Here is a 26,228-nt window from a genome sequence, read left to right on the forward strand (position 1 = left end):
TTATCTTGATACACCCATTGGGCATGCACTGCTAATTAAAAGTTTAGATGTTTGGACAAAGTCAAATAATATGAGGGTTATCATTAGGGAGTAAAGTATATGTACAAGGTTTAGACAACTGGCCAAATCTCATGTGACAGTATCTTCTTTAATTTATAATGATGAAATTTCTATGTTATCTCTTTTTGAAATATTCTCTATAATGGAATTAGCCTTTTAACTTGAGTTGGAGCGGAAAGTAAATGACATATTGAGCATTTCCTTGAGCATTCTTTTGTGTGTAGATGTATAGTGTGAAAGAGCGTGCTTGGATGGAGAGAGCAATACTAACACATTACTTCATTAACATGGCATGAGAAATACTTGTAAAACAGAGTGAGAGTTTAGAGAAATTGACACGAATAGAGGACCGGATTAGTTGGAGCCGGTCCCCCTCCAATAGGAATTTGTATTATAGATTCTTCCATGACGGAAGACTTGTTTACAATACAATTGTTTGTGTTCCTTGAGACCTTCTTGATGAGATGAAGATGGTAAACTTCACTCACGAAGCATTAAAATGGTAACAACAATGAACATGATTAGCATGAACTTGGAAAATTCCCACCCTCAATCCCAAGACCTCAAACACCATGAAAGGTGAAGAGAGCTGGCAGGGAGTGAGGAAGAAGAGAGAAGTAGAAGTAGCTCTACAAGAAAGCAATAACCCCTTGCATATGATCACTCATAGCTCTTGTAGCATAGCTTAGCATAGTGTTAATGGAGATTAGAGAGATTGATAAGCAAGCATAATCATTCTCTTGTGTGGATTTGCATCCATAGCCAAGAGCTTGTGGTAGTAGGCACTCAACTTCTCAAGCTTGGATAAGGAGATTGAGTTCTTGCTTCAGAAGAGTGTATGAAGGGAACAATGAGAGTGGGGGAGCTTGTGGGATGCTCAAATGAGAGAGAGAGAGAGAGAGAGAGAGAGAGAGAGAGAGAGAGAGAGAGAGAGCTAGCTAGGTCAACCCCCTTCCCTAGGCTTTTCTTGAAGCTTATTGGGCCATGTAGCCCTCTAGCCAATGAGAGCTTGGCTCCCTTTGGGGCAAGATGTGTAGTCTCTTCACAAGTGTCCTTCTTTCCCTCTTGTGAGGTTAAGCTAGCACCCCCCTTGCTTAAGCACAGCCCTTGCTTAAGCAAGCTGCCCCCTTGCCTACTTGAGTAATGTGCCTCTACACTTGACATGTGGCCATCGGTGAGTATGGGTCATCGGTGAGGTGCTCACATACTATCCACCTCCCTCCTTTGTAGGACTCGCTCCCTCATTGGTAGTAAGTACTTTGAACTTCGTAAGCAGGTAGGCCCCCTGCTTAAGCACAACCCGAGCTTAAGCAAGCTGCCCCTTGCCTGCTTGGACCTTAGTGACTAAAGAGTAAAAATTGAAGACTATGTCTTTAACACTAGAATGGTAACAGGACACTTTTATGTCCTTGGACATTTTTGTGTCCTGTTAAGTGACCATTTTGCTTGAATTACTTGAAGAGTATGAAAATGAATTTCTAGGTGCTATATATCCACAAATTTGCCTTATGAGCTGAAAAAAACTTAGCATTTTTTTTGAGTATCGATCTCACCATTAACCTTACTCTTGCACAACATTTTTGAACCTAAATTGTGTGAAAAAACGGGTCCTGTTTTTGGCTTTTTTTCAATTTTTGGCAACTATACCACTCTAAACTTCATGTTTGTGAGGTTTAGATGGCTAGAGGTTAGGAATTCGTAGTTCTCAACATGTTTTGATGCTTGTAGGGAGAGCTAAGTGTTAAAATTGAAAGTTATGACCAATTTACAAGAATTGCATAATCCTGTTTTTTAGCCAAAATTAGTACTTTTATGATTTTTTTGGTGGCTTTCTTGATATCCAAATTCAATTTTGATCATGTAAGTGTAATGTATAACATAAAGCTAATCTTCCTTGAGTTTTGGGGGACCTAATATGCTATATAGCATAGTATATGATGATGGTTGAGTTTTTTGATTGCTGAAGAATACGATACATTTTAGAGTAGCAAGTATAACTTTCTCAATATTGCTAGTTTCTTACGCCAATTGTGTGTATTTTGTAGGTAGTGACCATATCTAATCATAGACTACAAACTTGGCTAGATATTGAGTAGTTTCTATGGGTTTCTAGAGGTCATAATGCTAAACCTAGTTTTTTCATGTTTGCTGTATTTAGCACTTTATCATTGCCCCCAAGGTTCCAAGTGTAAGAGATCCATTATCCTTTTGACATGCTCCATGGCTCCTTTTGAATCCAGAGGCCCAAAGGGAACTAAGAAAACATGTATATAGTATATGTATTGAGCGTGACTATAGAAACTTTGATGATAGGTCCGCAGAATGGAAAAAATGCAACTTTTTTGTACCTATTTTTTTTGCCCAAAAAAAAAAAAAGTGAGGTAAAGGCAACCATATGTTTTGGTCACCAACTGGTTGAAGTTAATGGGGCATTTTATCTCATGTCCTACAAAAATCTCCACTCTTATTTATATGCAATCAACCGTAAGAAATTGTTGTTTTGGGCAAAATGCACTGGTCCATCAACTTTGGAGGCTTGTAGTGACCAAGGGATGAAAAAAATTACAAGTTTCTCATTTTTTCCATATGTAGTAGTTATTGAACTATAATCTCATGAAAGGATTTTTCAAAATGAGTGGATCTACTATGGTTTTGGAAAATTTTCCCAAAACCTTGAAAGGACACTTTTATGTCCTATTAGGTTACCATTCTAGTGTTAAGGATTTTAAAACTTACCTTTGGAGGCTTTAATGAAGACAATCCTAAGGTCTTTTTGTCCATTGGTTAACCTTGCTCTTTGATAGACCTTTTCTCATTTGGACCCCTTTACCATTTTTCCTGTGCTGAAATTGATCTATAAGCACATCTATATCTTAACCCTTGTTCCTGTTTATTCTCCCACATTAAGTGATCAGTATAATATGATAAAATCATTTAGGTTGGCTAGATATTAGATTTTATGACATTACCTCTCTCTTGAGATCATAGTCGTCCTCGACCAGGAGGTAGAAGAGATAAAATAGTAGTCATTAGTCAAGTTTACTTAGCGGGTAGAGGATCCCTTTTTACCCTACGACATCTTTCCAAGATGGATGACTAATCCATTTGGTTCTTGGGAGACATAGCTGCCGCAAGCATGTCTGCTCTTTATTCCATATCATTCTCCCAAAGTAGAGTGACAAATTCTACTTGGTGTTTGAGAGACGTCATCCTCACAAACATGATTCTAAGCATGCATACTATTTAAATTTGTGCACAATAAAAAGAGAATTAGTCTTATAAGACAAAAATATGAGTCATTCAAAGAAATTCGTACAATTGCTTACTCTAATGTAGCATTGTAAGCATTGACAAGGTTCATACTATCCTTAAGCTGTATTCCTTGCATCCATCTAGCATCTTCAAAAGGATAACTTTTTAATTTAATAAGATACCATCGGATAATCTTACCATGTCTTGGTACCTTGTCTTCATGCCGAAGGATAGCTTTGGGTTGTAGCATCTCTTCTTGGTCTTCAACTTTGGGTGGATCTTCAATAATTGGTTCACTTGGTGGATCTCCTTTGTAGGGTTTAAGTAGGCTCACATAAAAAGCATTGTGTATGAGCCAATGGTTGGGAAATTTGAGTTGGTCTCATTGATAGGCTTCAAGATTTGGAAGGACCATATTATCTTTTTTCTAGCTTAGCATAATACTTTTGATGGCCCGTAGGATTTTTTCCCGTCGTTTGCCTTAATCGATCCTTAGGAAACTTAAGTTAGACCCAATCATTTTTTTTGGAATGTTAAGGCCCTTCTGTGCTTGTCAACAATAGCTTTTTGCCTTTGTTGAGAGATGGATATAGTCTCCTTAATCTTTTGAAAAGATTCTTGTAGGTAATGGCTATACTCATCGCCTGGCGGCGAAGATCTTCCCATGTACTTTAAGTAGCAAGGGACTTTTTGGTCTTCCCTCAATGATCTCAAAAGGTGCCTTTCCCATAGAAGTATGTACAATATTATTGTAAGCATACTCTACATGTGGTAAGTACTTTTCCCATTGTGGGCGTTGATCTACTTCTGTAACATAAGTCTTTAGTAGATCAAGTATTGTAAGATTGGCTATCTCACTTTGGCCATCCGTTTGTGGGTGCTAGGCCGAAGAGAAGTTCAATCTTGTTCCTAGATTTTCAAAGAGACCTTTCCAAAAATGACTGGTCATTCTAGGATCTCTATCTAACACAATGGATGTGGATAATCCATGGTTCTTGAAAATCTGAGATATGAAGGAGTTGCCATTTGATGTGCCTTAATAGTCTTTTTGACAGGAATAAATTGTGCTTGTTTACCAAACATGTCGACTATTGTCCATATTCCCGTATTCCCATGGATTGACTTGGGTAATCCAAAGATGAAATCCATGGATATACTCTCCCATGGTGAATTTGGGATAGGCAATGGATGGAGTAATCTAGGTTGCTTCCCTCTATCATATTTGGTCTTTTGGCATACTACATAGTTTGAAACATACTCTTGTATGTCCACTTTCATGGTAGGCCAATAGAAGTATGTCTCTACTCCTCAGAGAGTAGAGACAATAGAAGTATGTCTCTACTCCTCAGAGAGTAGGTTGAATACCTCTATGCCCCGCATATGGAGGAGCATGGGATTCATACATAACTTTGTCACGAAGGGAATGTGTGACACATAGCCTATTGCCGTGGAGAAGATAACCATCCTGCAAGGTGAATGGTTCCTCTTTCTTCCCCAAAGCAAGGGCTCATATTATGTCTCTAAAATCAGGGTCAGTAGCATACTCACCTGTCATAGAAGATAGGTCATTGTGAGTAGCAGTAGACACTGCATTAACTTTTGGTCATCGTGAAAGTGCATCAGCCACTTGATTGTGCTTACCAGCAATGTGAGAAATATAAAAATTAAATTGCGAAAGAAAAATTTCTCACCTCATTTGTTTGTCGGAGAGCTTAGTTTGCATCATGAAATACTTGAGACTTTGGTGGTCGATTCGTAGAATAAATGGAGTACCCAATAGGTAGTGCTTCCATGTGTCTAGGACATGTAGAACAGTTAAAAGCTCTTTCTCATAAATTCCCAAGACTCGTTCATCATTATTGAGTCATCGGATTTCATATGCTATGGCATGCCCTTCTTAAGGCAAAACAGCTCCCATGCAATCACCACAAGCATCACATTGAACCTCAAATGGTTTTGAGAGATCCGGAATCATGAGGAGTGGTTGGGAGGTAATCTTCTCCTTGAGCTTATCAAAAGCATTTTTCTCTTTAGTAGTCCATACATACTTAACATTCTTCTTAGTTAAGTCATGTAGTGGTCCTGCTATTTGAGAGAACTTTGTTATGCAACGTCTATAGTATGCACACATACCAATAAACATTCTTAGCTCATGTAGATTCTTTGGGTTAGGACATGCTTTTATTACTTCTAACTTTGATGGACCCATACGGATACCATCTTGAGAGATAATATGACCTAGGTATTGAATCTCTTGAAGGAAAAATTCGCTTTTATTTTGGTTGAGGAAAAGCTTATTATTTCTCAATGCTTGAAAAACAACTTGGACACGCTGCTTATGTTCCTCCAAAGACTTGGAGTAGATGATGATATCATCAAAGAACACTGCAGTGAATTTGCAGTAGGGTCTAAAACTTTTCTCCATGAGAGGATTGAATGTAGCTGGTGCATTAGTCAAACCAAAAGGCATGACTAGATATTCATAAAGACCAAACATTGTGCGAAACGTGGTCTTTAAGATATCTTCATCCACTATCCTTATTTGATGATAGTCAATCTGCTTGAAGTTGAGTGCTACTCTCGCGAAGCTCTTGTAACTGAGCTTGGATGCTTTGCAACGCGTTGATGACACCTTCCATCGTCGGCTCCATGACGGCTTGAGAAGATTAAGAGATGGTAGTCTTGCCAAACTGTTATGAGCGCGTATAGAGCTAGAGGAGGTGCTCACAATGTACAAGAACTTGAACTTGATGATAAGCTTAATATTGATTACAAGACTTAATACTTTATTAAGAGAGTTAGTACAAGACTTGGATTACATGACTTGAGTGCAAGACAAGGCTTGATTGCAAGGACAAGACTTGAACATAAAGACTAGCAAAGGGATTTCCTCATAGGAGCCTCACAACTAGGGTTGGCAAGACTGAGGGGCTTGTTGCCCAAGACCCCTATTTATACTAGTGCTTGAGGAGGTTAGAACTTTCTAGGTTCTTCTTGAGGAGTTTACTTGAGGAGGTTAGAACTTTCTAGGTTCTTCTTGAGGAGGTTAGAATCTTCTAGAACCTTCTTGATCCTTCTAGTTTTTCTAGAACCTTCTGGATCCTTCTTCAACTTTCTAGAGCTTTCTAGAAACTTCTAGATTCTTCCGAAATCTTCTCCAAGCTTCTAGAAACTTCTTGATCCTTCTAGTTCTTCTAGAGCCTTCTAGATCCTTCTTCAACTTTCTAGAGCTTTCCAAAAACTTCTAGATTCTTTTGGAATCTTCTCCAAGCTTCTAGAAACTTCTAGAATCTCCTTGATACTTTCAAAACCTTCTAGAATCTTCTAGATTCTTCTAGAGCCTTCTAGTGATGATGTAGGCGATGACAAAGGTGATGATGAAGGCAACGACGACTGACTCTCAAGTATCCATGACACAAGTTAATAACTTGCATTAAAAGGGCTTTATCTCACATCATTCGCGATAGATGACCATCAATGAGCTATCAATATCAATTTGTCCCCAAAATTCATATACATGATGTACAGGGTATGTAGATGGTTATCATGGCTTCAGGTTTAAAAAATTTGCAGCTTTGGCTAGCTAGATGTTTTTTTATTTGAACCCTTAGCTTGTACTCTCTATTTGTAGCCTCCTGACAAAGTTTGGGTTGTTTTGAGCTTGTATTTGGCATACAAGCTAACTTTTTGGATTTCAGTCTCGAGAATGACGGATGGGCATCGCTCGCACCTTGTGGCTACCAAAAACATGTAGACCCAATGATCATGACCAAAATTTGGATTGACCCTTGGTTGCTCTTGCAGACATCTATCATGAGAGATGAGTACACTGTCATTTCTGCCCATTTTGTTCTTGTCGATGCTGTTAGTCACTTTTGTTTGTTAGACTTCATTAAGTCACATATAAGATAAAAGATTTACATTATAGAGATCTAATTCCTGTATACGGCCTTAGTTGCATGAAGTGGCTGATAGGCAACTTTACACTTGATGGGTGCTTTTGTCACCTACTTCCTTTGTCCTTCCTTTTTATGAACATTCTCAGTCATGTTTGGCCTCATGTTGTTGTTGAAGATTGATTAGCATTCTTTTCTTACCTCTGACATTACTCATTGTGTGCATGGCGTTTGAGACATGCTCCGTGAAGTGTCGTCATTTTCTTGGACCTTCTTTGCTTTCTACGGCTCAATCTTTTCTTCATTTGGATTATGGTTTTTCCTGCCTTTTAAAAAATAATGTAAAAAAAAAAACAAAATAAAACCAAAAATCAACTCAACTCAAAAAGCAAAATCATTCTATTAGAATTCTAAACGCTATGTATATTGTACAATGTCCCTAGGGACTCATATATGGCTTTTGTCCTCGTACTCTTCTTGTAACTCTACTATGAGGGTATATACTCTGAATTTTTTCAAAAAATCATAACAATCAAACGCAAAATTCAATACACCTCACAAAACATTTCCCTCTAATATTCATATATAAGGTTCGCATTTAGAATGCCTCCCTCCTTCCTATTTGGAGTCCTCCTTGATGACAGGGTATCTCCAAGGGTATGTGATGTGCTTTGGCAATCAAAATTTGTGCCTATGTAGGCCTTGTAATGTAGCCCTATTATGCATACACATTCAATGCATGGAGAAGATTTATGATGTGCAAGATGTGGGTATAAGAAATTTGCTTATTGGCATTTGTTGGCAAAGCTTCCTATTCTAAGCAATATCATGGCCTTTGAAGCTCATGTGTTGTTCGCTCGAGTAAAGGTTGTAGAGCATTTTTGAAGGCTTACTTATCTATTTGATCCTTCGCTCGAATCTGTTTTAGCCTTGTGGTTGTTTTTCGTATTTGGCATTGTTCCTCAGAGTGGGTTCTCTTCTAAATGTACTGTAACCATAGGAGGATTTTAAAGAATTCAAGCGGCGGTGGAGTGACCCTAGGTTTATTGGTTCCTTTTGGGACCCATTTCTTTGCGATGACTTGTTGTTTAGTTGATACTGCTCCTTTGGGAACCCATACTTGTCCCCATTTCGTTTGTGTTTAGAGAGACTTCTTTGGGATCCACCTTGTCTTTGTGTGAGTCTTCACCGGTGTTAGCTTCAGCTCTTGTACACTTGAAATTCAAACTTTGGGAGTTGATACTTTGGGAATTTTGACCATTTAACCATTTTGGAATCTAAATGAACGCCTGACCTCTTTGTGCTTGAGTCAACTTCTTTGGAATCCAAATCTGAGTTGTGGAAGCTTGCAACTTTGGGATTTGCTTAATGGTTCTTGTAGGCTTTGACTGTTTTTCTTTTGGCATTGGATCTTGTGATTTTTCATTAGAGATCTTTGTCTTCTTGATCCATATCTTCTTTTGGCCAAGCTGGATCTTTAGTATCTAGATTAGTCAAACTTTTTGGTGTTGACTTGTTGTACTTTTCTTTTGACCTTGTTTGGTTATTATTGAAGCTGCTAGTGATAGTGATGATCTGAGTTGTTGGTAGGGGATGTCATAAGAATCATCACTATCACTACTATCCTCAACAAGGTTACATTCTAGCACTTTCCCTTTGTGGTTTGGTTGGTTATGGAAATTTGCTATCTGTTTGCTCTTGGGTTGTTGTTTCTAGGATGAATTTGGTATCCACTTGATTAGCGCATTGTTAGCTCGTCGATATGGCTGTGTTCTTCTTGGTTGAGTGTTTTCTTCACGTGTAGAAGCCACGTATGAGGATTCTTGTTGCAATCGCATTTCCATCAAGGATTTTGAAATCCACTTTTGATGCACTTGATGCTTGTAGCGGTGACATTGGTTTCTGGGTCTTTGATCTGGATAATCATAAATCCATGCATTTGATAAAGCTTTGTTTATGTCACCTGTTGTGTCGTCTGGATTTTTGTTGTTTGCATCTTGTTGAAGCTCCAAGTGTTCTACAGAGTCTTAGAACTCATCTTCTTCTTCATCTTTGTCTCAAGATTACACTCATTGCAAATCAAGGAATGACATCATAGCCATTTTCATCACAAAAATTTGTTGCTGGATCATCTTGAATAGCAGACACATCCAAAGTATACAAGATGTGTTCCCATTCAAGTGGCTCTAATTCTTCCTCAGAAAAGGGTTTTGGGATGTAATCCATATCGTCAATTGCTCTTTCTAGGATGTTTTGGCTTCGCTAAGGGCTCATTGGTCAAAAACTGGCGATTCTGCTATCTTAGACCGTCGAGATGGATTGCGATGTGTTTGAGGACAGATCAAATGGGTGCCCAATTGGTCGGATATGTAGCCGGACACCACATTTGTAGTTTATTATTTTGCCAAGCTAGTGTAGTAATACTCTGTGTAAATCCTGATTCCAGAGTAGTGAATCAATCCCCTGAGTTGTAATGCTATAATGGTAAAGGTCCGTGTGAGCTGGCCACTGGACATTTAGAAAGCCCTAGGTATAAAGATCAATAACTTTAATGTGAAAAGGGGCTTATCTTTAGAAGAATAAGGAGCTCAAAAAATGTACGCTCAAGCTACGAGATGCTCCAAATTGTAATCGACGCAACTAATGAATGGGTAATCAGTTTTCAAATCCGAAAGTTGCATTGTGTTCCTCTCTCTTTGCTCTTTAATTTAAGTGTAAGCATTGCCAGTTTTGCTGTGGTTTGCGACTACGCATCTGTGAGCTATAATTACAGATTTGAGTGCTTAAATCATTGTTTTTAATCGTTTTGACCATAGGAGACTGTTCTTAGACCATAGGACGACAGTTCTGAATAGTTCTGTTACAGTTTTCAGGACCTTTTTCATGATGGATCATGATTTGGTACATTGTTGGATTGCAACCAGACTTGCTAGGATAGTGCCCCTAGGTGTCTTAGACCTCCTCCTAAAGTTTCATTGCATTTCAAGTCCGTTCGAGTGCCGAAATGGCGTGATGACCTAGAGCTGTGAGAAAGGACATAGGCAGATTTCCCTGATCATTGAGTGTTGGTTTTCTTGTAGAGTTGTTGTGTTTTCTTGTTATTCACTCCTTGAAATTGACGACCTCAAAGAGTCTCCGTGCCCCATCCGAGTCACTTTCCCTGAATATTGACATTATGTCAGTGCCAGAAAGCTATGCTGCAAACGGTCATCGCGGAGACCCGCTAACACGATGCCCATGAAACTTTGTAGACGAGGGGAATTATGTGCTTTCCTTGCCTCTACATTGTTTCATGGCCATCCGCTCCTGTCTCGTCCATCTAGGGTGGCACAATCGCCAATTTTTTTGTTTTGGCTTTGCTAAGGGCCCAATGGTCAAAAACTGGCGTTGTGCCATCGTAGACCATCGAGATGGATTGCGATGCCCATGAAGCTTTTTCACGGGTGGGGATTTAGGTGCTTTCCTTGCCCCTAAAATGTTTCATGGCCATCTACTCCCATCTCGTTGCTCTAGAGGAATCCCCATCCCCAAGCAAGTACTTCCGAGCAAACAAAAAACTGAGCAAGATAGGTTAGATAAGTGAACTTGATGTATCTTACTTTGTTTATAACAAAAGATCCATAATGTTACTTTGTTCGCAAACGTAGATGGAAAATTTAAGAGAGGCACTTCAACTTAGCCACCAAAAAACTGACAAAAGAAATTGAATGAAGAACATAACCCCAATCTTCAATAAGATTCTGTAGCAAACCCGTTGCATCTTACATTGTTTAAAACAAAATAGTGTTCATTTTTTTTCAAACACATATGAAATTTACAAGAAACTATTAATAGAATGCACTCTCAAAACTTGTGCTGATCTCTCACAAACTAGGGCTTATCATAAGTAGACAAAATACCGATAGGGCTTATCATAGGCCTGATCTCTCACAAACTAGGGCTTATCATAAGTAGACAAAACACCGTTGCATTTCAAACTACATACCACACAAAGCCTTTACATCTAGAGGCACTTTAACTATTGCTGCACATTTGGCCGCAATCCTCCCAAAGCTTGAAACAACTTCACCTTCATTAGGGCTGCTTGGTGCATGAACTCATGGGCATGAGAATCCAAACCCAAAATTTGGAGAAACACATAGTAAATATGCTTGCATGGCACATATGTCAACCTCTTGGACTCTCTCTTTTGGAAGTCCTCACATGTACATCTTGGAAAATCAGACAATGTCACAGAGTATGAAACTCCCTTTGCCCTTGACCCCTCTATGCTAATGTAGAAAACATGTGTTTCATTGCACACAACAATAACCTCTTTAACTAATGTTGCTGCCATGCATTTTCCAATATCAGTTCTAGTATGAAATTCTTTTGTCAGCTTTGAGCGCCATTTAATAACCTTGCCATCTCTGTATTTGGGCCGAAAGGCACTTGTAATTCTATTTTCTTCTCGAATGCCCCCATTCACAGTTGCACATTCTACCCCATGTTGTTGTTGAAGTACAAATCCATTTGCTTGGAGTTGTTTTGCCTCATGTGGTAGTAGATTTGTACCCTCTGCGACCCTCCAAACCCTTGGTGCAGGTCCGGGTGGCCCCACCACCATGTCATGAATCTTCCATGTGTGCATGTTACTAGCATTGCAAAACCATACATAACCCTCAACAATCCCCCCAGGCTTTGATCCTGACGAGGGATATTTTCTTCGACCCCAAAAGCACGGTGCAGCTACCCAAGAATTAATATTAGGTGAGCCTTGAATAATGAATCATCCACATCTATCTGTTTGATATTGCAAAATTCCAAAACATGTCATTTTACATCCAGGTTCAGTTCTCCTAATTGCCCATACCGTTTTTGCAACAGTCACCTCAGGCCAATACTTTGTTTCCCCATGTGCAGGTGCATACTTTGTTCTACCAATGGGTTGAGTGACTGTGACATACTCGGGCCTGTGGCTATCATCCTCTAGCACAACACCAGCATCCACAAAGATTGGTCTCTTTTTCTTTACACTCTTCTCCCTTATATTTGACCTATTCATCTCTGGACTTTGCAAACCCATTTCGTCCATTGAGCAGTGTGTAAGATCAACCAACTTCTTTGCAGCAGAGGCAGTGGATGAATGATTTAAAAATCTTTGCGCAAGGTCTTGTATTCCGGGACCACTACATGTCTTTGCACCTTTAAGGTATGCATTGTACTTAACACTTTGTAGTACAGCCATTGCCATATCTGCCCCTGCGGCTTCATATAAACTAATTTTCTCTTTGAAACCAAATCATGCCCGCATGCTAGCATGTTTACTCTCAGACAAGTTAGTGTTTGGCACAAAAATGCCAAACTCATCTTGCATAACAAATCTTCCTCCCCAATGTGAAACTCTGATATCCCACCAAGCCAACCATGTCTCCAAACATGAAACTTCACCATCAACAGCAGCCCTGCTCTCCAAAAGCGACGAAGCTCTCCTTTGCAAATATCTGCTTGATTCTCTCATGGTGCATTTCGCCATTTTTGGCATTTAATTTTGTGTTCCTCTTGTGAGGAAGGTTTGATACACTTAGTAGTATGTCGGATCATGGATTGCTCCCAATGAAACACGCAAGACCTTTCCTTAGATGGTACAACCTTGTTGGGACCCCCAAAGTAAATTGCTCTGATTTCTATCCAATTTGCATTAGCCTCATCAGACATGAAACCTCTAAACTCAGGCTTATCAAATCCTTCATCTTGAACCACCTTATTGAGCATCTTCCAAAACTCTATCTGTGAAAACTTATTCTCCACAGTAAACTCACATGTTGCGATTGTCATAAGTTCACGCACAAACGGATAATAAACATGTGCAGACATTGTGGGCCAGCCCTGCTCACGATTGTAAAGAATGAGGATGAAAGAGAGCTACACAAGACAAGCACAAAGCACACAAAGATGGAAAGCTTCTTCTTCTTCTTCACAGAAAAGAGAGTGCAAAATGACTAAGTGCTAAAGCTGAAAAGTAGCACATATGTACATGCGGTCACTAAGTGTGAACTCGCTAGAAGCGTGCTAGGCTGGCACTATAAGTGTAGTCCAGCTGTAGAATCACTGGCAAAGATCCTCCATGTCGGTCACCTAACGCGCCAGTGAGTAAATGCCGTAAGCGGCCAAGACCCGTAGTGGATGCCAGCTCAAGGTGTAGAGCTCGACATCTCAACACTCCCCCTTGAGCTCTGCATGTCGCAGAGTCCAAGCATAGTCCGGAAATGTCGAAGCTTCTCAGCTCCGAGGGCCTTGGTAAAGATATCCGCTATCTGCTCCTCTGTGCTGACGTAGACCAAGTCGATGTCGCCTGTCAACACTCGCTCTCAAACGTAGTGGTAATGGACCTCTATGTGTTTGGTCCTGGCATGGAACACTGGGTTCCTAGCCAACTGCATGCTGCTGAGGTTGTCACAATGAATGAAAATCTGCTGGTCCACCTGCACTCCCAAGTCCTCAAGTAATGTGCGTAGCCAAGCTACCTCGCACGCCGCAACTGCTGCACCTCTGTACTCGGCCTCTGTGTTTGATAAAGCAACCGTAGGCTGCTTTTTGCTGCTCCAAGTAACAGCAGCACTCCCAAAAGAGAACATGAAGCCACTCGTAGATCTCCTATCAACAATGCTACCTGCCCAATCTGCATCTGTATACCCATACAATGCTAATGGTGCATCTGCTGCATAGAACAATGCGTAGTCAAGAGTCCCTTGCACATAGCTAAGTGTGCGTCATACTCCATCCAAATGTGGCTTCCTCAGAAGATGCATGAACTGACTCTCCAAGCCTACTGTGTAGCTCAAGTCTGGCGTCGTGATAGTCAAGTAGATTAGACTACCCACCATCTTCCTGTACATATTGACATCCTCAACAACATCACCCTTCTCTGCACTCAGCGTTGCATTCACATGCAAGGGAATAGAAATTGGCTTACAATCAGCCATACCATACTTTGACAACATGTCCAAAGCATATTGTCTCTTTGAAAACCATACACCCTCTGGAGTCCTGATCACCTCAATGCCAAGAAAGTAGCGCAACTTGCCTAAATCTTTCATTTCAAACTCCTGTTTGAGAAGACCCTTCACATGGTCAATCTCCATAGCATTGTCACCAACAATAATAAGGTCATCTACATATATGGTAATGACCACAATACCCACATCACTCTCACGTACATAGAGTGAATGATCAGCATGAGCTCTCCTAAAACCAATACTGACAAGATACTTGACAATCCTGTCATACCATGCTCTAGAGCCCTGCTTCAAACCATACAAAGCTTTGAGAAGCTTGCATACATAATCTGGGTAACCTGGATCGACATAACTAGGTGGTTGCTCCATATACACTTCCTCTTGCAACTCACCATTCAAGAAGGCATTCTTTACATCCATTTGATGCATAATCCATCCTCTAGATGCAGCCACTGCTATGACAGCTCTCACAGTCGTCATCTTTGCCACTGGAGCAAAGGTCTCCTCATAGTCTATGCCATACGTCTGTGCATAACCCTTTGCGACCAGACTTGCCTTGTGACTCTCAATGTTACCATCAGCCTTATGCTTGGTTTTATACACCCATTTACAGCCAATAGCTTTCTTGCCACTTGGCAATGGCACCAACTCCCATGTGTCGTTTGCTTCCAATGCAGCCATCTCTTCATTCATTGCATCATCCCAATGCACATTTCCAACTGCATCCTCAAAACATGTGGGCTCCACATCCTGTATCACCTTAGCCATGTAGGCTTGGTGATGCGCTAGATACCCATCATAAGTCAATTTTTGAACTGGATTTCTGACTCTATTAGATCTGCGCGGTCTTGGGTCACTCCTTTGCCCTCTAGCATCTTCTTGTACTTTCCTTACACCAGGTGTCCTGACAGCGGGAATTCGAAATTCCTCATCAAGACTTTTTTCAGAACCATCTGAATCCATGTCTATATGTGAAAAACCTGATGATGCATCAGCCATAAAGGGAGGTTCATCAACCTTTTCCTTTCCTTTTCGTGATACATTCCCTGTACCTGTTGGTGGAGTACCTGCGTACGTAGTCTACCATTCCATGGTTTCTCAATAGAGCCACGAGAAGAGGACTCTTGTGGTCCACTCAAAACCTGTGACTATGGCCTCACATTTTGTACAACCACATCATCTTTTACATCAGCCCCAATAGTGCCATGTGCATTACTGTACTAGCTGCTCATCTCATCAAAGACTACATCTCTGCTCACTCGTAATTCTCGTGTAGTAGGATTGTAGCACCTGTACCCCTTTTGTTCAAGGGAATATCCCACAAGAATACATTTCTCTGCTTTAGGATCCAATTTCCTACGCAACTCATCTGGTACATGCACGTAAGCTATGCAGCCAAACACTTTCAAGTGTGCTAAATCAGGCTTTATACCTGTAAACTTTTCCTCAGGTGTTACATCATGCACCGCAGCTGTAGGTGTCCTGTTCATAATGTACACAGCTGTATTTACGGCTTCAGCCCAGAAATGATGAGGCATGTTCTTCTCATTCATCAATGCACGTGCAACCTCTGCAATGTACCTGTTTTTCCTTTATGCGACCCCATTCTGTTGTGGAGTATATCTGCATGTAAACTGCCTGCGTATACCATGCATTCGCAGAAAATCTAAAAAATCATTTGAGAAGTACTCTCCCCCTCCATCTGACCTCAATGTCTTGATTTGCATATCTGTCTCCTTCTCAATCATGACTTTGAAGTCTTGAAAGTGACCAAACACTTCACTTTTGTTACGCATGAAGTAGACCCATACTTTCCTTGTATGGTCATCAATGAAAGAGACATAATACCTGCAACCATGTATACTTGCAATATCGGTTGGACCCCAAACATCTGTGTGCACCACCTCAAGTGTCTTTTTACATACATTGCGCTCATGTGGAAATGAGCCCTTTGACTATTTTCCAAACTGGCATGCTGCGCACACTTTATGCATACCATCCACCTTGAATTTGAGAAAACCTTCTACAATCTGTTTTGATTGCATGCTACGCAATCTCTGCTCATTGACATGGCCAATGCGTTTGTGCCAAATGTCAACATCAGCCACAACACCTGTGCCCTGTGCAAATAATGCAGCTTTTACCTCAGGCATGTCTACATTCAGCGTAAACATCCTGCCCACACATTTTCCCTCTGTGATCAGCTTACAGCCATTTTGGAAATCTTCTACATAACAGCCATTTGGATTGAAGCGAACCTGCAAACCCTGCTCAACCATTTGTCCAACAGAAACAAGATTCTTTGTAATGTTTGGGACATGAAGTACATATGCTAAGTACTTTGATTTTCCACTCTTCGTATTTAGAGGTATGTCCCCTACATGAGCAATGGGGTGAGCTGTGTCATCTCCTGTCTGCACATAGCCTGACACATCTGGTTTGCGCATATCTCTAAACCACTCTCCATGAGACGTCATGTGATTAGAGGCACCTGAATCCACATACCAAACATCATCTTGGGTGGAATTCTCTGCAGTCATTGTATTCATTACATGATGCATAACAAACATGCGCTCGTTTTTGCTGTCATCTGCATCTCTGCTAGTAGATGCATAGTTGCCCTGTTCTCTCTTTCCACTTGCTTTTCCCTTTGGACAGTCACGTGACATGTGACCTCTTTCACCACAAGCCCAACATTCTCTGCTATCTAAAGTATGTTGCTGCCTGCTTGATCCTGCTCCACGACCTCTTTGACTACCCCTGCCTTGAGACTGGTTTCCCGTGCCACCTGTATTGTTTTGATTTGATTGACCTTCCAGAAATTGGCCCCTGCAACCCCTTGGGCCTCGACCACGACCTCTGCCTCTACCTCTGTTGGAGTTAGAATAGAAGGCCTGTTCAGAATTATTTCTGCCATGAGAACAAGATGTGTCAAGGTTCTTCTCCTCAAGAATAAGCATATAAATCAAATCTTGGAACACGGGGATGTTGTCTCTTGTATTCATGGAAGACCTAAAATGTACATACTCATCTCCTAGACCATCCAAGCATGCACGGACAATGTCATCGTCTTCCACTGAGACTTTAATAGATCCAAGAGCCTCAATGATACTCTTGATCTTCAAGGCATAATCATCGATTGAGAGGTTGTTCCTCTTAACCTGATTTAGCTCTGACTTTAGTTGAAGCTTCCTGGCCTTGGTGTTCACCTCGAACACTCTGCCTAAGTTTCTCCATGCAATGGCGGGGGTTTCAGCATCCTGTAGATAGCCCATCATGCCATCTGTGATGCTCATAGAAAGCCAATACATCACTTTGCTCTGGCCTTGTTGCCAGTCCCTCAAAGCTTTTCTTTGTTCTGCTGTAGCATTTGCCTCGGGAATCTCTGGTTCCTTTTCATTGTCTCCTTCTACATAGTCCCAATAACCTTTTCCTTTTAGGAAATTTGTTATTCTGAACTTCCATGCAGGGTAGTTATTTTTCTCAAGCTTCTCAGTAACAATCTGACTGAAACCGTCAGACATCTTGAAGCACCAAGACAAAATAGATGCAATTTGCAAAAACCTGCAAATCTGTCAAACCTGCTATCGTGGTACCTGTAACGCTTTCTACACTCAACGAGTGTCCACAATCAAGCGTACATACAACCATTGTACTTGTACAGTAAATCTCTGTATACTGCACTTTGGAGACCTGTTCAGAAAGCCAATACATTACTTTGCTCATAGAAAGCCAATACATTACTTTGCTCTGGCATTGTTGCCAATCCCTCAAAGATTTTCTTTGTTCTGCTGTAGCATTTGCCTCAGGAATCTCTGGTTCCTTTTCATTGTCTCCTTCTACATAGTCCCAATAACATTTTCCTTTTAGAAAATTTGTTATTCTGAACTTCCATGCAGGGTAGTTATTTTTCTCAAGATTCTCAGTGACAATCTGACTGAAACCGTCAGACATCTTGAAGCACTAAGACAAAATAGTTGCAATATGCAAAAACTTGTAAATTTGCTGAACCTACTATCGTGGTACCTGTAACTCTTTCTACACTCAACGAGTGTCCACAATCAAGCGTACATACAACCACTGTACTTGTACAGTAAATCTCTGTGTACTGCACTTTGGAGACCTGTTCAAAAACTTGTACGAAAAACCCCAAAAAAAGAAGGGATTGTGATGCTCTTGCTCTCTTAGCCTCTCTTGCCTGCACCAGGCTCTGATACCATGTAAAGAATGAGGATGCAAGAGAGCTACACAAGACAAGCACAAAGCACACAGAGATGGAAAGCTTCTTCTTCTTCTTCACAAAAAAGAGAGTGCAAAATGACTAAGTGCTAAAGCTGAAAAGTAGCACATATGTACATGCGGTCACTAAGTGTGAAATCGTTAGAAGCGTACTAGGCTGGCACTATAAGTGTAGTCCAGCTGTAGAATCACTGGCAGATATCCTCCGTATCGGTCACCTAACGCGCCAGTGAGTAAATGCCGTAAGCGGCCAAGACCCGTAGTGGATGCTAGCTCAAGGTGTAGAGCTCAACATCTCAACAACGATGCACATGATCAAAGTGTATCCACATCTGCTCAAGATTTCCACCCAGACGCATTGGATTAACCAGATCAACTCCACTTCCGGGCCCAATTATTGACATCTTGAACACATGTGGTTGCTGGGCATTTCCAAGTTGACTAGGGAAGAGAACATCATGTATATATGGATACCTACTCTTACTCTTCAAGTCAAGCACTGCTTCTAAGCCTTTTGCACTTATATTTTTTGATCTTTTGGCGCATTCCAAGATTCATTCAATCCTTCGTCTACTTGATAAAGGTGTGATTTTGTCGAGAAATTCAACAAACTCACAATCTTCAATATATTCGGTGTTGTCTGCATTTTCCATTACAAGCTTTCCCATGATCATATCCTGAGCAGTCATGCGTTCGAGCTGTTTGGCTGTAGTGAATGGTTCTTGAGCAGCACGAGCTTGAAGCACTGATTCTACTGTTTTCTCATTTACTCTTGACCTCCCTTCCGCACAAGGATGCTGATGCTCACCTAGATGCAACACACAACAGGTCCACTTTTGTTTCTCCCTTGGCATACAATAATAAATAACTACAGGACAGGTTGCCACACACTCTGGCATTTTAGAGCAATGGTTGCATATCAAGGTGCCATATTCAGGTGTCAGCATGCCTTTTGGAGATGACTTTGAAAGCCGGCCTTGCCAATGAACCTCATTGTAGAGTCCTGTCCTCGAGTAATATGGACAATCAATGTTGACACAACATAAGTGACCCGAGCATCGATTGAACCTAACGACCCCTAGAAAGGTATCACTGCTACATGTGACATATTCAGTCCACATGTGGCTATCATGTCTCTGTTCCATCCCAATCATTCCATTAGTGTGACCTAGAGAGGGAAACTCAAATGCAACATATCCATCATAAAACACAGGAAGCTCTTGAACTTGAATGATATCTTTAGCTTGTTTCAGGGCCAAGTACAAGTTGCTCTGCAAAGGCATTGAGCATATAATATCAAGTACACTAGAGCAACCACGTGACTCGGCATCTGATTCTAAATCGACAATTACTGGAGGAGCCTTAATTCCATTGTCAAGTTCAGGAACTTGGCGAACCTTGAAGAACTGACAGAAATCATGATTCAGAAGGAAGACCTCTTCACCACTAATAGACTCAGTAACTTCCATTTTTACCTGTCCTCCACTTAGTGTAAGTGGATGTAAAGTAAACGCATTAGTTAATTCAAAATGTTGTTTCACAGAAAAGACAGAAAGCGCATATGTGCTGCCTTCAAAAATAAGGACAAGCTTTTGACCAACTTGTGGCCCGAATACTGTAATGTGTCTAGACATTGGAAGCAATCGTCTTAGAGAAGTTAAGGTTACTAATTAAGTTTCAAATGGAAAGTGAGTGGAGAGTCTAGACTGAAAAATAACATCAGGTACAGATGGTAGTTATTTCGGGCGTCATTCTCCAAAAAGCGGTGCAGACGGCTTGCATTCATAAAAGATGATCACCAAAACGTTAAGCAAATCCGGTTCAAAATCTAGAAAATTCTTTAAAATCTTGTCCATAATTAAAAACCTGTAAAATCTAGTAAATTGGTCATCTAAGTAGCTTGACTTATGTCTAAAATATTTTAAAATTTTTACAATTGGGCCTCTGTCACGCAGTGCTCGAAAAAAACCTAGGTTTAGTGTAATCCAAACCTACAAATTTTGAAATTAACATTTAAATTTTATATTTGAAGGTGAGAAAACCTTCAAACTTTGTCAATTTACCTCTGTTGGTCCGCATATGAAGGTTTGCCAAGTTTTTGGAAAAAAGTTTTGATGTAAAACCTTCAAACTTTGTCAATTTACCTCCGTTGGTCCACATATGAAGGTTTGCCGCCAAGTTTTGGAAAATAGTTTTTTACGCGCACTGCCTCTGTGTAACGCCATATCTCGGAGGTTTCTCTGTTGCACGCATGCGTGGAGGCTTTCTCTTCTGCGTGAGAGCGTGCTTTTGAACTGTTGAGCGTGCGTGCGAGGAGCCATACGGAATTTTCCCGTAGGAGCGCGCGCCGACGCGCGGTAGTTCAGACATAGCGAACGCAATCTGCAGTTCATCGCAGGCTGGTTCAGGCGCAGTTTTCAACAGTTCAGGCGCTCATACAGTTTTCAGGCTCAACAGTTCAAGCAAATCAGGCAGTTTAGGCTCAGCAGTTCAGGTAGCTTTTAGGCATTCGGTAGTTCAGGCAGTTCGCGCAGTTCAGGCAGTTCGCACAGTCCAGGCAGTTCAGCAACTTCAGCAAGTTCAGGAAATTCCCTTGCCGTAGGAGCGCGCGCCGGCGCGTGGTGGTTCAGATAGCCGCAAGTCGTTCAGCAAGAAAAGATTGTGATTTCAAAAGATTGTGGCTTACGGCTTTAGAAAGGGCTTTGAGAGGTGTGATTGAGATCAAAGATTGACAATGGTTGGTCGAAACTCCGCGTTGACTCGAAGGGGTTGTCCACCTTCAAAGTACTCAATGATGCTCAATGCATCCTGAACTTAGCTTAACATTTCCCTTCTATATTAGCTTGGATTTGAAGGGGAGATTGCTCAATTTAATATCAACTGGTTCTGTATGCATTTGATGTATTGAGACCCCGGCTAATTAGGTAGTTTGTAAAACATCTTTTAATTGAGCCTGAATTAGAAAAAACCTATACATTTAAGATCTTTAAAAAAGATACATTATATGTTGGGCTAAAGATACATTATGTTTAAGATCTTTAAAAAAGATACATTAGGTTGATTTGTGTTGGGCTAAAGATACATTATGTTTAAGGTCCTAAATTAGTGCTTGGTTGATAGGTGTGTGGCTATAGGTGTGTTGACCTTAATTTATGCTTCATGAATTATGTTTATGAAAGAATTTTAAACACCAAAATTTTCAAGTGAGAAGCTATTATGGGCTATAGTATTTTTTGAAATAATGCTCTATGTACAAAGGTAGCTCTGTTCAATTTTTTTTAAGATTTCTGTTGTGTTTTATTTCAATATGGTGCCATATATAATTTGACTCTTTTGTAAAATTATTGTCTCCATGTTTCTTGTTGATGTTGAAACAGCCCGAAACCACGTGGAAGATCACGAAGGGGAAGGAGTAACAATGCTTCTCTTTATGGCCAGGTAGATGCTAGTGATCAAGTATCTTCAGTCTCAGCTACCGACATGATAGAGGAAATTGAGACACAAGGTGAGGAGGTTCTTTCCATGGAAATGGGACAGAGCTCTCTACACGAAGTTGATGATACTTTAGCCCCCGAGGAGAATGGTTTACAGATTGTTCCATGGGAGATAATGGATGAGTTTACCGCAGCGTCTGAGATGGAAGATGAGCAAAATATCTTCATGCATAGAGGTGCAGACATCCTTGAAATCACACGTGTTTTTAGTTGCTTTGATTAATGTCCCTCCATTCCTTTATGTAGATTGATTCCATATGCAAGAGTGAGAGGTTTGAGAGATGATCTCAGTGGATTGAAGGCGGCCTTTGCAAAAGAAGGTTATATGCCAGAGAAAGGAGCATTCATCGTCTCTTTGGTAACATGCAAAAGAGAGGAGAGTTTTGTGAATGGTATGTGTTAACACTTTTGATTTTTGTATTGATGTCCATGTGCTATGAATGTTGTGTGAAGTTTGACTTTGTGAATGTTCTAGATGAGATAAAGGCTACATGGGATCCTCTTTGGAATGAAATCAATGAAGAATTTGAAGCCGAGTTAAAAAAACAAAGAAAGTTTCAAGATTTTACAAATCACATGTTCTATGTTTGGGAAGGAAATCATCGCACCGTGGCTTGGAGGGAAGCGATAAAAGAGAAGTTCTCCACTTCAAAGGAGAAACATTGTCGAGTCCTATGCACCATTATAGATCCCACTAAGGTGCCAGAGATTGCCTTGCTAAGCAGTTTACAACGAATGAACTTGTAAGTGTTGATGTTTCTTCTATCTTTGCTAACACTTGAATGTGAGTATCATATAGTTTTTTGGTCTTTCAATGCAGCATGAACACTCATGCTCTTGTTGTCACTCATCTTCGTGATGAGATTGTCAATACGACACATATTTGTACAGCGGACCATGAAATGTATCTAAAGGGTTTGCTAGATAGAGATCAAAAACTTATTGCCGCTGTACGGAAGAAGAATGCCAAAGGTACAGAACCTTGGTATCCACTTACGCGACGGTACCTTGGCAGATTGGTCTATGACGTATGTGTCAGACTAAATGATTTTTACTCTCATTTAAATGCACGATTTTAAAGCTTATTAACGTATATTTAATTTTAGATTCAAATGACAAAAGAAAAAGAAAAGCGAGTTGCTCTTATCAAACAAAGCTTGTCTGCGGAAGAGCATCAGAAAGAAGAAGAGAGAATTTGTGAGGAGATTACTCACAAATATCAGGATCGAATTGTAAAGGTATGTAGATAACATGAATTCACGGCATTATCTTGAGAAAAACGTGCAAAAAGTTACTTAAGTACTTGTCATATGCAATATTAAAATTTTCAGTTGCTTAACATTGTTGATCCCAATCTTGGGACGGATTGGCTAGCAAGAGTTTTGTCTTTGAAATGGGGTCTTGATAGTTGGGCTACGTTGGAGAAGCTGAACATAATAGCACTTCAAGATGCCCGTGTGCAAAACAAGATTCATTGGGTTTCATTATTAGAAGCAGACAAGATTACAAGGAGTGCATATGGTCTGAAAAAGGGAGATCACGTCTTTCGCATGTAAGTATAGCTAAGATTAAAAGTACTAAATATATCATGCATTTATATAAAAGTCTAACTTTGTCTCCTCTTTTTATTTGGAATTGTAGCTGGCTTCGTAGAGAGGGTTTTTTGGCTCGGGTTTTTCAGAGGGCATTTCAGATTGTGTCAGATCTTTTGGATGTGCCAGCCGTGGTGCCTTTGCAGCATGACTGCACTCTTGCATTCTACTTTGAAGAAATTAAATTTGAGGCGAGGCCCTATCTATTTCCAATAGAGGTGTCTCTTGGAGTGAAGACTAAGGATATCAATAAGCAGGCATTAAAGAAGGTGGATACATTGAGAATGGTAGCACAACGTTTGTCTTTCAGGTGAATCACTAACTGACTTATATATATAATATTTGTTGTTATTGTTTCGTAACATTCATGTCACCTAATTGACCTTTGTAGATTCTTCATGTTCTTGGTTGCCAAGAGTGTCTTGCCTGCCATGCCCTTTCTGGCTAGACAGTGGACTCAGCTAGCGATCCAAGACACAAGCATGTATCCCTCTACTATGCACACATTGACTCCTTGGGAGATAGATAATTGTCCATGGTGGATAGATATGGAGAAGGGCCATGTTCTTGGACGTGAAAGAGAGCTACAAGAGATGATATCGAAGGATGTTGCCATGAAGGTTCCTCCAGTAGACATAGTAGAAGAGAGTCGTGCAGGTATGTTTGATCATGCTCATATTTTCCTATCTAAAAGTTACAGTGCTCTTATTTGAAGTTATCTATTTTAGCAATGCGCAACTCACAAAAGGAAAAGGAGAGGGTTGTGGATCAGATCATTGACGAGGAGGTGGAGCCACCTCCAGGTAAACTACAATTGCATTTGTTAATGCTTTCCTTCCACGTGGTTGATTCATGGCTTATTAAACCTCCTTGTAATGTCTCAGTTGCTCCTGGCACGATCATGGCTCGAAGGAGTATCTCTTTTGTTTATATTATGGAGTCTCCATCTCATTGTCTCTCTAGTTCTATGGATACTCGATGCATGGATATTGTTGGGGACTACATTGCCATTGCTGCAGACTATAGGGCGGGGATCCGTAACCATGCATGGGTCCCTCTACACGAGCATCTCGTGCGGGTACGCTCTGACTCTATCTTGTATACCCGTGGCACGAAATCAGTTTCATGGGCTGTAGATTTGATTTTCATAGATATTCCATTTGGTGGGTCCCTCTTAGGCTCCTCTACTTCACCTCCTTGGGACATTTGCACTGAGGATCATGTACGTGCTGGCGTTCATTTGGCATTTTCTACATTGGCGGATATTGGATGGCTGTTGATCATGGTTTCTTTGGCAGGTCTATCTTGTTTATATTCATGCAAAAAATTGTAATATTTATGGTATTTATTATTGATATTTAGTTAAAATAACAAGAGAGGCCGTTGGCTGGGTGGAGAGATTTTCTCGTGCTTCGGAGATGGTGGTTCATCGTCGCATTGTAGTGCTCCATCATGGAGCATATGGTTATGTGGAGAGTTTTGGTGGTCGTGTGGAGGTGATACATTTGTTTTTACATCAATATTTCAGCACTTTGTCTTGTTGTTTGCTCTAATCGTGTGTCTTGTTTTGCAGTGTAATTGCTCTATGCTATTTATGATTCACAGAGTGGGTATGCGTCCACCTTGCTTTGTATCAGAAAGCGCTACCTTGTTCTCTCGTCTTCGTATGCACTCTTCGGATTCTTTTATGGTGCATCACCTTCCGGAGCTCTCTCAGGCTAGATCATTATCAGGCGAGCCATTGCGAGGAGGACTACAACGGAGCCATTCTTTCATTGCATGTTTTGTGGAGCTGCTTTGCCGACGAGGAGGTATTTGTTTGGAGCTTGGATGTGGCACAACCGCTGTACTAGCAGCTTGCTTGGCTTCAGGACGAGCATGTGTTGCAGTCGACATTGATGAGCCACTGATTTCAAGATATGTCTTACCGTTGCTTCACCCTAGAAAGCGGGGCAGAGAGGAGGCGTCCACCTCTTTAGATATTGATGATGAGAATGACATGCCATCACGTGTCAATCCCTTTTTGATGACTAGTGAGGGCCCCTCTTACTTTTGACATTGACATTGATCTCATCTTTTTTGTCACTATTTTTGTATTAGCGTTGGTATTTATTGATCATCGATACTGCCTATATTACTTGTTTGGTGTTTAACTTCACAATCTTTTTTTTATATAATGTAAGTGCATTGCCGGTCTATGCAGAGCAGATGGCTAGAACCATGGCAGCTGATACGCGGTACAATTCTTGCATCCCTGAGAGGTATCAGAGACATAACGTATTCATCGATGATGAGTGCGAGTCATCATAAGAACAATGGATTTATAACATTGGTGGATGTTAAAATTCAAATTCATGTCTTGTTGTGGATAAGTAGTATGTACTGTTTTGATGGATTTGGTTAAGGTTTAAAATCCTCATGTGAGGTGCCGTGAAGGCTTATGATTATTTTTGAAATATTGCTTCATGTACAAGGGAAACTATGTCCAATTTTTTAAAAAAGTACTTTGTTTGTTTTGCTTTGTTTTTTGTGAGAGGAGGCATAATGGTTATGGCCATTTTTATTATTTTTTCAAGCGGTGATAATACCACAAATACTGATGTTCTAATATTTTGGATTGTGGATAAGTAGTATGTACTATTTTGATGCATTTGGTTAAGATTTAAAATCCTCATGTGAGGTGCTGTGAAGGTTTAT

General features: G+C 40.5%; 1 pseudogene; it reads left to right on the plus strand.

Annotated features, from left to right (window-relative positions):
- Positions 1-20,696: 20,696 nt before the first annotated feature.
- Positions 20,697-25,587, plus strand: LOC147420781 (uncharacterized; annotated as a pseudogene).
- Positions 25,588-26,228: the final 641 nt, after the last annotated feature.

This window comes from Adiantum capillus-veneris, chromosome 28, assembly GCF_014529385.1.
Source record: "Adiantum capillus-veneris isolate H3 chromosome 28, ASM1452938v2, whole genome shotgun sequence".
NCBI lineage: Eukaryota > Viridiplantae > Streptophyta > Polypodiopsida > Polypodiales > Pteridaceae > Adiantum > Adiantum capillus-veneris.